A 14,662-nucleotide genomic window follows, 5' to 3' on the forward strand; every position below is an offset into this window, starting at 1 on the left:
TTAAAAAAAATATGATGTCGGTCAAAGTCGACACATAAAAAGAAGTTCACCATCAACTTCTCTTTGTCATGACCTTACTGCAAACGGAATTTGGTCCCCATTATAAATGACCGGGGGGGGGGGGGGGGGAGCGAGACAAACCAGAGCCGAAATCAGTGGGAACAAGAGAAGATTGGAATAGTGTCCAAAACACTAGGGGAGCTCTAATGCCTAACAATATAAATAGGCTCCTCACGAATCAAAAAAAAAAAAGAGAGGGAGGAAAAAGGGAAAGTGAGAAGGAAGGAAATTAATAAAGATAGAAAGTGAATCCAATAATCCTTTCAGCCCATCATCGATTTGGGGGCATTTGTTAATTAATATATATATAAAGAGAGATGACTCAACAAATGGCTGCTTGTTCAGCCCATCATAGGGGCCCACTAATCCTTCAGCCCAAGGGTGAATTATCCCACCAGCCCATCAACAAATAGAATCCCCGCCATGTTGAGCTTCATTTAAATCGGCACAGTTCAAAAGATTTAACAAATCAGTCAGCCTAGTGGAGTCAAATTGAATACCAATCTTAGATTAAGATCCCTAAAAAGGGAAATAAAGTTGGTTAATTTAGTCGAATATACAAGATCCTTGAAATCTTGGAGTCAAACCTTTGCCAGCTAGCCGATTCTCTCAACAATCAATCTTAATTGCATTAAACCCAAAATCGGTGGAGGGAAACTACTAATGGTTGTGGGACCACCAAATTAAATGTCTGGTTTTTAATGAAGATATGGGCAGACTATTGAAACAAAGTCAATTCAATATAAAAGGAGATGGTGGGTGGTTTACTCTCGCCCTCCGGCAGCTCTCTGACTCCCTTTCTTTTGACAAAAAAAAAAAAAAAAGAGGAAATGCTGCACCAAAACCAAGGTTACAGCCCTCAAAACTGCTGCAACTAAAATCCTTCAAACATTTTTTTCTTCCCCCTTTTTGGGGCTCCTGCTCCCATTTGCCTCCTCCCTTCAACACCCCGTCCAAAGTTTTCTTTTGTTTGGCTTTTCTTATTGCAGGAAAAAAGAGCAAGGATTCTGGTTCTATAATGATTAGAAGCTTCGAAATTGCTGCAACTCCATGCTACATCGATTGAAGAATTTTTGTATTGAAGATTTTTCTTTCAAATTACTACCATCAAAGAGTGTTTTCGTTGAACCCTTGAAGCCAAGAAGACCTCCCTCAATCTGATACATTCAAAGAGCCTTTTACAATTGAAGACATTCTTTTTGTCCATTTGTGTTTCAATCGTGTCTGCCCATAGACCTAAAACCCTAGGCCCAACACGGCCTGCATGATCGTGCCGGGCCTGGCATGGCCCACAGATCATCGTGCCAAGCCGGTCCAAGTTCGTATCGGGTCGCAGGCAGCATGGCCCGATTTACACCTCTACACTGATATTCGGTAAGAGAAATTCATCCTAGGTGTAGACCTTGTTCAGATCCCAAAAATCCATGCAACATCGTATTTTGTCCTTCTTTCGTACTAGTACAATGTTGGCTAAGAAAATTGGAGAACTTCTTGGGGTGTTGCTATAGAAAACTTCTATTCCGACAGAAAACTTCTCAGGGTATATTCGAATCTGATCCGAAGATCTAATCGGATCTGATAGGACTCGATCTGAATTTTAATCCTATCTGATCTTCAAATGTGATTTGATCCAACTTATTTTCTTTAAAAATTAATAAATTATTAAAAGAAAAAATAAAATATACACAATTTAAATAAAGAAAAAACAAAAAATACAAGTATATTTTAATTATTTTCATCATATATATACATTTTTAATTATTTTCATCATATATACATTTTTAATTATTTTCATCGACCAAAGGATCGGATTGGATAGGGGGATCTGAATCCAATCAAATTTCTTATCGAATCATAAGATCCGATCCGATCCAAAAATCTGACCAGGGGTGATCAGAATTTGACCAAATAGGATCAGATCGGATCATAATCCGATCCATTTGCACCCCTATTTACAGGCGAGTAATCCAGGTTCACTTTGACTTTGTGTACAAAGAAGTGGGGGTTAAGGCCCAACATTTCATCATAGGTTCAAGCAAGGGCATCTCCATACCTCTTTTAACAAGGTCATTGTATTTAGGGAGCTTAGCGTTAATGTTAACAGGTTTAGGAGGGCCGTCTCCTCTCGAAAGGTTAATTATTGCGAGGACCTCTTTGGCAAGTTTGACTTAGATCTTACTACATCTGTGGGGAGGTATCTATCATCAAAATTGATTTGATTTCCATGGAAATGATTCCTCTTGGTTCCATTCTCCATGTACTCGGTGTCAGGGGTCTCAATTGGACTGGATTTGGTTCAATCCGATCTAATCCAATGTGAGTCCATTATAAATGGATCAGGTCCAATCCAATCCAATGAATGTTTTAAATCAATTTGAACCGGTCCAATTTAATGTCTGGATTGTCCGATCTATTCAAATTCATTTTGATTTAGAATTTAAATTGGTTTTAACTCAAACCCAGCCCATTGACACATATATTCTTGTCTTACATTAATTGACTAGATATTGGCTCAATCCAACCCAATCCAATATAAATTTGTTATGGATGGACTAGGTCCAATCCAATATGTCTTATTCATCCGTCCAATCCATCCAAATTGATTTTGTACTGGATGAATCCAATCTAAAATCAACCCATTGACACCTTTACTCGGGGTCCCCTCCAAAAGGGGGTGAGGAGACCCTCACATCATTAAATACAATATACTACCTGTCTTGTGAGGCACGTAATCTTAGTAAAGTGCCCTAGTGATACTTCCTCTTGTAACCTTTTCATACACAAGTTGGGAGGAAGAGCTTGTCCCAAGGGCCTCTGGACACAAGCCGCTTGTAAAGCTTGTTGTAATCATCATTTTACCCTTCAAATCTTTATATCTTTGGCCTTGTGGGCCTGTTCTCGTGCTCGTAATTTTGGATCAGGATGTTAGTAATCTTCCCACCTAGGTAGTGGTAGGGGTGTCCACGGTTTGGTTAACCGAACCATGGGCATATTTTAAAAACCAAACCGGTACCACTGGTTTTTGTATTAGTCTGAACCAAAACTGAACTGAAACAAGCAGTTAACTGGTCTTCGGTCTTCGGTTTTTTGTTTTCTTATTTTTTTATTTTTATTAAAAAATGTTTCTTATCTAAAATGACAAAAATAGCAAAGGAAAAAACCTAAAAAGAGAAACAAGCATATTTCATATTTAGAGCATAGTTGATTTCATCACTTACAACTAAAAATAGTTGAACTAAATCAGGAAATGAAAAGCATCAACAATCTCAATTTGCAATTTTCATGCTTCTTGAGTTCAATGTGAAAAACCTACACAACATGATATCCAAAAAAAATGCTTCTTAAGTTTCATGCTTCTTTATCTATCAAAAAAAAATCATGCTTCTTAATTTCATTCCAAATTCAAGCCAGTTTGTCAAAAATACCTGTTCCAAGTAGGGGTGATAACGAGCCGAGTTTTTCACAAGCTGCTTGAGTTCGGCTCGCCTCGGTTTCAATCGAGCTCGAGCTCAATTCATTGGCTCAATTATTAAACAAGTTGAGCTCGAGCCTACTAGAGCTCAACTCGTGAGGCTCGCGAGCCGGCTTATATATATATATAATAAAATTATAGAAAATAATATATACAATAAAAATATTAAAATTATTAATTATTATAATTCTTAATTTTTTAAATATCAAATACAATATATTTTTATATATAATTTATTATTTTTATAAATTTTTTTTTTCACTCGACTCTGCTCGAATCGACCCCTAGTTCCAAGATTAGCACCTATGGAATTGTTGGGTGTTGGCCATTACAGATTTGTAGCAAGGCAATTATAGTCATAAAACCTAGAGAGAAATGTAAAAAAGCAAAGAATAAGAATAATTCAAGTATTCAACTTCAAATCCGTAAGACTAACTAATACCTGATTGCTTTTTTGACAAGGGAATAACAAGGGGGATTAAACCTTACTTAGGTCTAGCCTCCATCAGTCAAGAAAAGTGATTGTTTCACCTGTTACAAAGCAAATAAGCCTTAACCTGATTGAATTTTGCATAGGTCAAAGCCTCTTGCTTATTATCTGTATATCATAAAAGTATTAAACTATTAACCAATCAACATAAAACATTCAATAAGATAGCTCTCCAAAAACATTCAATAAGATATTTCTTTCAAAACTTGGTCATTCAACAAGGTTCATAAATCACAAATTCACAACCATAAGCATTAAACAAGGTCCACAACCATGAAAGTTTAAATTCAATGAAGTCTACAACCATAAATATTCAATCATCAATAGCAATAAGAGGATGTTCCTCACTGATACATGATATCTCTACAAAAAAGATTAAGACAAACATAAATTAGAATTAATATAACAAAATAAAAATGAATAGGAAAAATAAAATAGAAAAGAAAAGCGTTAGTTGATTCCATACTCTTAAGTTCTTCTAAACTCTCCTCTAAATGAATGTAGCCATGTGATCTTTGTAGTTAATCTTGTCCACAAATGATAGCTTCCACCATTCTTGGAGTTAGAGAACTACGGAATGAATCAAGCACACGACCTCCAATGCTAAAAGCCGACTCAGATGCAACTACAGATATAGGCATAACTAACACATCTCAAACCATTATACAAAACACTTGATATTTAGATGAATTAATTTTCCACCAATCCAATATGTCAATTGATTTATTTTTCGGATCTTCACATAACTCCCTTAAATATCTATCCAATTCTGTTTTGGTATTTACACCTCATTGGTTTGCTTTTTGCTTTTAATATAGTGCATTCATAAAACCAGCAACATCTTCCACACTATCAACTTCCATCTCATTTGTGTCTTGAATTTGATTGCTTGATTGAACATTATGAGATGACTTAACTGAACTATAAAACTCAAACATGAAGACCAAAACTTGCTTCACCCTCTCTCTCAACACTTAAGCATTATCAAGATCATAGAATTAATTAATAACCCAATCCACATACTACAATTTATATCGAGGGTCAAGAACCACTGCAGTGAACAACATGATGTTGATATTCCTTTCATTTGCCCAATACTTTTCAAACTTCTTTTATATCTAGGAAGTAATCAAACTAACACTAAAATCATCACTGGTACACCTCCTAGAAATAACAAACCTAACACTATAAATTTCTTTCATGTATTCATTTCTAGTTACATAAAATGACCCAAGCAATTTCATTGTAGTTTCATAAAAAATTTGAAGAACAGAAGCAAACACCGAGCATATTCTCAATCATCATCATTAGGCAAACCCTTATTTTTTGAACTAGTAAGCTCCTCTACATACTTACCATCAACAGTCTCCAACAAATCAAATGCATTCTTAAAATTTAAAGCAGATTCCAATATCAAGTAAGTAGAGTTCCACCTAGTATCAGCATTTAGGCAAATAAGACTCTTACTCTCTATCTTTTCTTTCTCTACACAATTCTTAAACATTTACAATCGTGCTAAAGAAGGCCTTGCATACTTCACTACAGAACGGATCCTAAAAATAGATTCATCAACTCTGAAAATCCATTTTTGACAATTAAACTCAAAATATGTGCACCACATCTCATGTGTAAGAACTCACTCATTAAAGCACTTCCCTTCCAACAGTTGAGTCTCTTTTTCAAGTATTGAATTCCCACAGCATTTGCTCTTGCATTGTTTACTGTTACAGTGAAAACTTTCTCAATGCCCCAATCAAGCAAACGTCTCTCAATTACCTTATCAATCATCTCTCCCGAGTGACTAGAAATTGGACCAAATTTTAAATAAGATTTTGGACTGGAAATTGGACCAAAATTTATACAATCTCTAGTCATCATCTATGAAGTGAGCAGTGGGTCACATATATCTAAGATTTTGAAATAAGGCAGATCCTCAATGGCAATTTCTTAAAATAATTCTTCAACTTTCTCTTCTCCTCCAAAAAGAGATCATAACAATATTTGGTTATTGTTTGATATGAAGGGACTATAAATCGTGATTGCATGGTACCATAAGAGTCACGGAACCCCTCTTGTTCCACATGCTTAAAGGGCAATTCATCTACAATAATCATTCTAGCAAGTTCCCTTCTACAATCTTCTTGGTCAAACTTGTAAGTTATAAGTATTGGTGTGGTGCCCGTGTCCCCCCTCTTTTGCATTTTGATATAAAGGCTCCAAAGTTTTTTGTTTCTTGTCTGCATTCAAAGGATACTTCTTACATCTAGTCAAATGATTAATCAAGCAACTTGTACCATTTGCACGAGGACAAGCTAAGCCCTTACCACGATAGTTACATAATGCTCTTGGATCACTTTTAACTTGACAATCTATCTTAGTGAAGTGATCCCACACCCAAGATTTTTTTTTTCAAGAAGTAGAAGAAAAACTTACATTTGAATCAACCTCCATAATAAGTGGATTTGATGCATTGTCATCATTACTTTGAGGTTTAGGAGGGGGATTTATGCTTGTGTTATTATCACCCCACTTGACATCTAATAAAGAAAAAGGATGAATAAGAAAAAGAATTAATAAGAATGAATAAGCATGAATAAATAAGAAAAAGAATGAATAAGTATTAAATCATATCTTAAAGTTCTCTTCCATTCCCCCAAAGAATTGAAAAGGATTGAAGAAGAAAAAAACTGAAATTTAGAGATGGATTAAATTAGAGATAACATCATCGTGTGATAAAGAAGGCATGTAAAGGTCTCGAAGAATTGTTCTAGTTCTCATTTTATCTTATACTTTCAAATTAAAGAACCTTTAATACAAGAAACTAATATCCATTAACATTCCTCATATTCTCATAATGAGTTTTATTTTATTTTATTTTCATGAAGTCTATAATACCCTAAAACATTCAACCTCTCTTCTATAAAAAATACTAGGGCAACCCCTCTACCTTGAATTCATAACCTGCATAAGGAAGACCTGAAACTGGAGGACAAGCAGATGTTCAGCCTTTCCCCAGTGAGCTCGTCTCGTCTTAGGGAAGGGAATCTTTATCGACCAGGAACCACCACTGGATCAGGAGCAGGATCCCCTCTCTCTGGTCGGGCAAACAAAAGAAAGAAAGCACACTCGTCAGCTATCCACCCTGCCCGTAAGCCATATCGATCTCTTCATATAAGATAAGAAAACATATCTATCATCTTTCTATACGTTCGTTAACACCAGTGGGGCTTCCCAACATCCAACACTTTACATTCCCTAAAACATCAAATAATCTAACTTTCCAGCTTTAAAAGCAAAATGAACAAATCTGAAATCCCCCGGCCAAGCAAACCAAAAAGTGCATGGTTTTATACATTTTTTAATCACATCATAAAAAATAAATAAATAAATAAAACCAGTTCTGACGATCTACATTCATGACCATGAGCTCTCGAATTTTAAACGTAAAAAGCACATTCATTATGGCAACGATTCAGAAATTGTTTCTTTCTTATTTTTCCTTAGCAATGGCTTGTTTCCCATCTATGATCTATTTTATTCACAAATAATTGTTGAATTTTCAAGAAAACAAGGCCCAAAAAGAAATGTTTAAGAACCTATTTGTTCTTTTTTTCAAAGTAAAGACACAAAGCTTGTTCCATTTGTTTTGAGAAAACATATGTTCAAGAACATGTTTTCTTACTAATGTGGAAATTTTAGAAAGAAGAGAAACAAGATTTACAAAGCAACTATTGAACTATTTAGCTAAAAAATTTCGTAAGACTATAAGAGATTAAGAGGTATCATTCGTATTTTAAACAAATTTCATATCAACTAATTTAACTCAAAAAATTATTTACCTAAAATTGTTAAACTGTAGAAGGGAGAAGAAAACCAGAGATCCAGATTCGGATTTTAGAGAAGGAGAAGAATGGGGGAGAAAGAGAACTGGACGACGGCGATGGCAAAGGGGGAGAAAGAGAACCGGCCGACGGGCAACGACAATGGCGATGGGAGAGGAGAAAATGATCGACGGCCAGTCGATAGGAGCTAGGGTTTCTATCTGTTCTTATTTTCTTTCAGAAACAAGAAGAGGGTTTTGGCATCTGGCCTGGGTTCGAATGTTTGATCATTCAATCAATATTTTTTCATTTTCTTTAGCTATCATTTATTGGATTTGTTGCAACATGCTATCACAAAACTCTTTAAACTTCGAATGGCATTGAATGTCTTCGCCCTTTTCCGACTATGATTCACTTTCACCTGCCACAATGTTGATTGATTCTTCCATCTCCATGTTGATGTCCCTTGGTTCTCATCCTTTCAATTCCTCCCCCTAGGTCGGGAGGTGAATGAATTTCTTGATCTATTGGGGTGCATCATTCTAGGCCAATGGCTCTTCATGCACTTACGGCTTGATCTTTTCTCGGACCTCGATCTCCCTTTTATGGGATTTACTGGCATTAAACCTCCTTAATAGATAGCACTTTGGAGTAGGGTGTTTCATATGGCCATGATATACACAAAATGTTGGGTAAGCCTTTATTTTAGGTTTGAGATCTTCATAAACTTTGGGTCTCTAAGAAGTCATTCTGCTATCCAATCCTCCACTAAGGCCTCGTTCATTTTTCGGTAAGTTATTTATCCGAGTAAATGCAATTATATGGGTAAATTTTTCTAGGAAACACTTATCCGGGTAAATGCATTTTATCCATATTCTTTTATTTCCTAAATAAATAATGTAATGATCATTTTAGCCATAAAAATCTATTATTAAAAGGGGCATTTCTGTCTTATTCACTAGTGTTGGCAATTTTCCCCCCTAGGTATGAAAGTTATTTATCCACCCAAGAGATGGATATCACTTATCTAAGTAAGTGATACCCAAGAAAATAAACTTTCCCTGGTCCCCACATAAATATGAAAAAAATAAATATGGGGTTCTTGGTCAATAAGAACCAAAATCCCATTGACCAAATTTCCCCCTATCAAAATCCACAAAAAGAACGCCCCTTAAGGGGATCAAGGTCTTTTGGGATAATGGGATTTACTAGCATCTCCTATGTAAGGCCACTCCTTTTGCTTAAGACTATGGATCTCCTACCCACAAGAACTCTGCTCACGCCTACCCACAATACATTAGCCCCTGTGAATTGAGAACATCTCCCCCTACATAATACCAGTCAGAAGATGAGATGTTCTCCATGTGTGACTATGATAAACATGGATAGAATTCTCGTAGATAGGAGAGATTGTTCTGCAATAGCAACTTGTTGATCCTATGCTTACTTGCCCTTTTCTTTTAACTTGGCGATTAGCAAGATTGTTCATTAGGCGAAGGAATGCAAATCAGTGAAGTTGATTATAAGTTTTCCAAATGTATCCAAAATTAGTAATGATATCATTTAGGCACAGTTGTACCAAGACATGTTCATCTTCGCCCAACACATGCTTCAAATCCAAACTTTTGGTGTGGAAATGCCATATGAGGTCATCGACCTCTTCATCTTTACCCTATTCCATTCATCCTAGATCAGTGATAGTGAGTTCTTCTTTTAACTCATAGAATTTGCCAAAGAAAAGAGCCACCATTTCATTCCACGTCTTAATAGACCCAAGCTTGAGGTTGCAAAACCAAGTGTATGTATGAGCATCGAAGGACTTGCTTGCATGTAGGTAGGTCCTCAAATTCATAAAGTGTCCGATATCCTTGCACGCTTGGTTTTCAAAATTGGACCGGACTGGATGGTAGGACCTGAAAAATCAGGAAGGTGGCCGGTTCCTTTTCCCCCCAAAACTGGATTTTCTCAAAAAAACATTAATTTTGATCAATAAACCGCTGAGCCAGGTGGTTAATCGTTCGAACAATTTTAACCATTTTTTATTTTTTATTTTTTTGTCAAAACGAGCCAATCGTTTGACCTAATAACCGGACCATCAAAATCGACATCCTTGTGTTCTTTAGTTGTCCAATCATTGTCTACATCTCCTCCATAGCCATGAATTGCTTTTCGGTGTTGTTAGCATGCGTTGTTAAGGTAGGATCCCTACATTGATCCATTCCCTCAATGGGTCACCTTCACTCTACGATGGGGCTCTTAGCCATGATATAGGAGCCAATTGACCCTTTCATCTACGCCCCTGTTGCAGTTTTGCCCTAGGGTCCAAGGGAACTTTGAAGGGTCGATTGATAAAGAATTGTGCTAGAGTAGTGACCTGATGCTAGACAACTAGAAATGGCATGGCATCGGGAAACAGGGATTTGTCCCTTACTACCACTAAGATTGGTAAGTGAGTTCATTGTTGTTAAGGTTAAACATGGTGGTGTGCAATTGGTCGGTTCAGTACAAATTGAGGACTTAACCAATTATTTGGTTTTATCATTTCCTCTAACCAATTGAACCGAATTATATTTTAGAACTAAACCAACCCTAATTGAATTTGGTTCCATTTGGTTTGGTTTTCAGTTCGGCTGGACCATGATTTCACATAAATGACAAGCATTTAACAAGTGTTATTAATGAAAAGTTAAAATGGCCCTAAAACCCAAAGTCCAATGATTTTAATTAATTAGTAATTATTAATTATAAGTTAAAATGGTCCCAAAGCCCTATGCCAACGTGGAATTGGTCAATTGGTCATTTTCAAAATTAGTTAATGATTAATGAACAATTAATGACTAATAAATAATTAATAATGAGTATAGGTTTTAATTAACTATTATTAATTGTTTATTGAAAAATATAATAATTAATTAACATAGAGTATTAAATAAAACATTATTGACTAAATAACAACACTAGTTCGATTTTCGGTTTGGTTTAGGTGAAATTCTCAATCAAACCAAACCGAAATCGAAAATCAATTTTTTAAAATAATAAAAATCGAACCAAACCGATAAATGAATTAATCGAAACGAATTAGTTTATTCGGTTTGATTTGATTTTCGATTTATCAACCGAATTTGAACACCCCTACTTAAACATTGGATGCTATCTGATTCAGGGTATCCTCCTCATCACCTACTGCCTTCTGATGTGCAATAAGATGCATGGAATAATCTTGTAGGTTGATGCGAACCAGCCCATAGTACTTAGGGCTGCGTTTGGTTGGAGTGCAAATCTGAACCGTTGCAAATTAGCACTCCGGTTCAGATTTATATTCGTTTAGTTAGGTTTCAAAAATGCATCGATGGAAATTTGTATACTTTTTAGATTTGTAGCGAGAAGAGGAGAAAATATTACTTTTAAAAAAAAAGGAAAGAAAAATTTGCTCCTATGATCGGTCGAAATACATAGGTTTTGAATTTCTCCAAAACCCTTGAAAAAAATAACAAGAGAGGAGAGGCGAGCGACTCTAAAAGGGCGACTTTAAAGCTTCGCGAATCTGTTCTTCTTCTTCTTCACAGGCTTGAACCATTTGCTGAGGAGGAAAAATGGGAGTGATTCGTATCAACCAAACATTTGCGACGCGGGTGAGTCCATCTAGGGCATATTAACACGTTCTCAGGTCGTCTTCTCCGGTAGAAGCGATTCTCTGCTGAACTGGACAAATGCGGTTTCAGTAGGGGATTGGAAACCTTCTCACAATTGATCGTGCACTGTTTGAACCATCTACGGCATGGACGATTTCTCAGAAGTTGCACCCCTACTTCGTTTATTTCCCTGAAAATTCAAATACCAGTTTTTTATCGAATACTAGAAACTGGACCAGGACGTGTTACTCAGGAACCTACAGATGAATCTTTTCGAACATGATCTTTGGGAATCGTTTCTGGCTTTCCTTCCCATTTCAGAGAGAAATCCTCTCTGCAAAACTGAATTGTACAAATCTTTTCATTCATTTTAACAATTTCATTTCTGGGATTCAGAGAACAGTTCGCGCCATCAACAGCTTCTCCGACATTGAGAACCATAGACCTCAGTTTTCCTTACAAGAGTGTGCTTCACTTTTGCAGCGTTTCAGTGATCTGAGAGATGTTAACAATGGAAAGTCACTTCATTTAATTCTCATCAAAAGCGGGCTACATCGAGATATCTTTGTACAGAACAATATTCTCTGTTTGACGAGATGCCAGAACCAAATTTGATTTCGTGGACAAGCATGATCTCAGCCTATGTACAATACGGTTACAACGACCTTGGTCTGCAGTTGTTTTCTCTTATGTGTCGTTTAGGGTTGTGGCCCAACGAGTTTGGGTTCTCAGTGGCACTCAAAGCATGTGGAGTTGCAGGCAATTTGCTGATGGGAAAAGCTCTTCATGGTCAAACACTGAAATCTGGCTTTGAACTGTGCTTCTTTTGCAATAGCTCTATTTTCAATATGTATGTAAAATCTTGGGAAATGGATGATGCCCGTAAGCTCTTCAATGGAATCCCGCTGAATGAAAGATCCGAGGCCTTGTGGAATACACTGCTGGATAGTTGCGTTCAGGTATCAGAGGCTAAGGAAACCATTAACTTTTCATCAGATGATGCATTCTAATGTATCACCGACATGTTTTACATATGCTGTTCTTATTAAATCATGCACAGACTTGTGGAATTTCCACCTGGTTAAGTTTTTTCATGGCCATACTATTAAGGTAGGTAGGCCTGTAAACGGATTGAATTCGAATGGAATGAGGTTAGATTCGAATTCGAAACCGATTATGAATATTAATATTCGAATTCGATTCGATATTCGACGGATATCAAATCTTTGAGTTTGAATTCGATTTTCATTATCAAATCGAATATTCGATTCGAATCTAATTCGACTGAAAAATCTGAAATTTTTAGCATAGCAACCATTCAGTATTATTATAATCAAATTACCTTGGGAAAAGAGGCAAGGGACGACAGTAGGCATGGGTTTCCAGTGGCAGTCGTGGATTGCAGCACAAGAAGGTGATGCTGGCAATTCACACTAAGACTGGGAAAAGAAGATGATTGGTCCCGGCATCAATCGCGGGTTGCAGGGCGATGACTGAGAAAAGAAGATGATGATTCTCAGTCTCATTGTCACTGAGACTGAGAAAAGAAGGTGAATAGTGATGGGTTCCCGACTTCCCAGCGGCGATTCAACGTCTCATTGTCATTGAGACAGAGACTGAGAAAAGAGAGAGAGGTCGAGGTGACGAGATGAGCGATGATGGCGATGAAGGGAGATGACCAGTGACGGACCGACGGTGGTTGCTCAGGCGGCGTTCGGTGACGATGAAGGGAGTGACGGAGGTCAGAGGGTTAGGGTTTTACACTTTTAGGGTTTTGAGAAGATGAGAGAGAGGGGGTAAGGAGGTTCAGGTTCGTATGAAATGAAAGAGTTCGATGAGATTTTCGAACTCATTAATCATTATTCGTTATTTTTTATTTTCTTTTTTAAAACTTTATATTATATAATAATATAATATATATTATATAATATATTAATATATATATATATAATCCTTATATTATATATATAATCGGTTTAGATATTTATTGGATCACATCAATGCATATCTAAATTCGATCCGATAATTTAATCAGTAAAAAAATGGTATTCGAATTCGACCAAATATCCGATTCGAACTATCCGAATTCAATTCGATTATGCCGAATCTCGAATTCGAATTCGGATTTTCGAATACCGTTTAAAGGCCTAAAGGTTGGCTTGGATAAGTATAATTTTGTTGGTGGAGCCCTTGTCGACACCTATTCCAAGTTGGGATTCCTAGAGGATGCCTATAAAGTGTTCCAGGAACTAGAAGAGAAGGACAATGTGGTCTGGAGTTCTTTGCTGGCCGGTTTCAATCAGAGTGGGGTTGCTGAACAAGGCCTGCATTTGTTTCGCCAATTTGTCTCGGAAGGTCATAAATTTGACCCTTTTATCTTTGCTAATGCATTTAGTCTGTGTTCAAATATAGAGGTTACGGCAGTTGGTTCGCAAGTGCATTGCAGTTTTATCAAGTCTGGCTTTGGATTGGATTCTTTTATCTGGAATGCCCTCATCAATATGTATGTTGGTACAGGGATGGTTTGTCATGCTTACAAATGTTTTCTTGAGGTCAGGCATAAGAATGAGATATGCTTCAATGCCATGATTGCAGGTCTAACCTTTGATTCAGAAGATGGAAAAGCTCTAGAACTGTTCTGTAAGACGAAGGAGCTAGGACTGATGCCAGGTCATTCCACAATAAGTTTTGTTCTCAGAGCCTGTGCTAATCTGCATAAGTTGGAAGAAGTCTGAGCTCTCCATTCTCATATTGTTAAAACACTTGTTGATTCCGACTCTAATTTTGGCACTGGGAGTGCTCTTATTGAGTTGTATGCTAAATGTGGACTTGTATGTTCTTATTGAGTATATACATCAATACTTTGAGAAACAAAAGAAACACACCGATTCTCATTTTCACTGAATTAATTTGACCATTAATCAGAGGTTGCTTACGTTATTGAGTAGATTCAAAGACTTCAAATCCCTTGTATTTTTTCATATTACAAATTTATTTTTATAATTTGTTTCCATACTTTTGTAATAATTCAATACATGAAGTTCGTATCGGCAACATGTTTTGGAAAGAAGAAAAGGAGAGGAGAGAATGACATGTTTTGAAAATTTAATCAACAGTTAAGAACAATTCAGTCATTTAAGTTTTATCAGTTGGAGTAAAGGTTTAAAAGATAAATAAGGAATGTACG

At 36.5% G+C, this 14,662-nt stretch overlaps 2 long non-coding RNA genes across 3 annotated transcripts; one reads left to right on the forward strand and one right to left on the reverse strand.

Annotated features, from left to right (window-relative positions):
• Positions 1-6,514: 6,514 nt before the first annotated feature.
• On the reverse strand, positions 6,515-8,477 carry LOC148861944 (uncharacterized). Of its 2 annotated transcripts, XR_016094903.1 has the most exons (3): positions 7,862-8,477; positions 6,970-7,116; positions 6,515-6,559 (listed from the first exon to the last, which is right to left on the reverse strand). It is a non-coding gene; the product is annotated as an uncharacterized LOC148861944 (long non-coding RNA). The 2 variants fall into 2 exon arrangements; XR_016094902.1 differs by lacking the exon at positions 6,515-6,559 and having other exon boundaries at positions 6,869-7,116.
• A 2,842-nt stretch (positions 8,478-11,319) lies between these two features.
• Positions 11,320-14,356, forward strand: LOC148861945 (uncharacterized). The gene is made up of 2 exons (XR_016112515.1): positions 11,320-13,978; positions 14,071-14,356. It is a non-coding gene; the product is annotated as an uncharacterized LOC148861945 (long non-coding RNA).
• Positions 14,357-14,662: the final 306 nt, after the last annotated feature.

Source organism: Nelumbo lutea, chromosome 4, assembly GCF_056320005.1.
Source record: "Nelumbo lutea isolate HS-2025 chromosome 4, American lotus-T2T, whole genome shotgun sequence".
Taxonomy (NCBI): Eukaryota; Viridiplantae; Streptophyta; class Magnoliopsida; order Proteales; family Nelumbonaceae; genus Nelumbo; species Nelumbo lutea.